Genomic DNA, 619 nt, shown 5'->3' on the forward strand with positions numbered 1-619 from the left:
TGTTCTATCTTGAGCCCATACTGGAAGGGTTTAATATTAAGTTTATTGAGAAGGGTAGCAGCACTGGCGGAGACTTTTTCATCTTTTTTTATAAGATGAACTTTATTTTGTATTTCTATTTGTCCCTTTACTATCTTTGTACTTATACCTAAAGCCTGAAAAAAAGAAGTAGAGCCTGGGTCTATACCTGTGGGCCCTGCTTCTATATAAACATCAACAGGTGCATATACACCTTGTCTAGCTGGAGCAGGTATTCTATGTGTATTTATAATATCTTTTATAATATTACATTCTTCTTTACAAAATACAAAACCTATATTTAATTTTATTAAAGGTAATAAACTTTCATATTGTGGTGATATATTTAAACGTTGTCTTAGTGCTGTTCTTATCATAGTATTTTTACCCATAAGTATTTCTCCTTTACCCCTCAAAGCAACACGTATAGAAGCTAACTGAGCTGACCCTACATTGTCTGCTGATACAATTAATATTTTATTATATTCAGATAATAATTTATATAAACGAGGAAAATACTCCTTTCTCTTTGCTGCTCTCTCCGCTCGCCCCATCTTCTCTAGCTTTTTTTTTTTTTTTTTTTTTTTTTTTTTTTTTTTTT

The sequence above is a fragment of the Eimeria mitis genome, genomic scaffold (assembly GCF_000499745.2).
Source record: "Eimeria mitis Houghton genomic scaffold, Emh_scaff991, whole genome shotgun sequence".
Lineage (NCBI taxonomy): Eukaryota > Apicomplexa > Conoidasida > Eucoccidiorida > Eimeriidae > Eimeria > Eimeria mitis.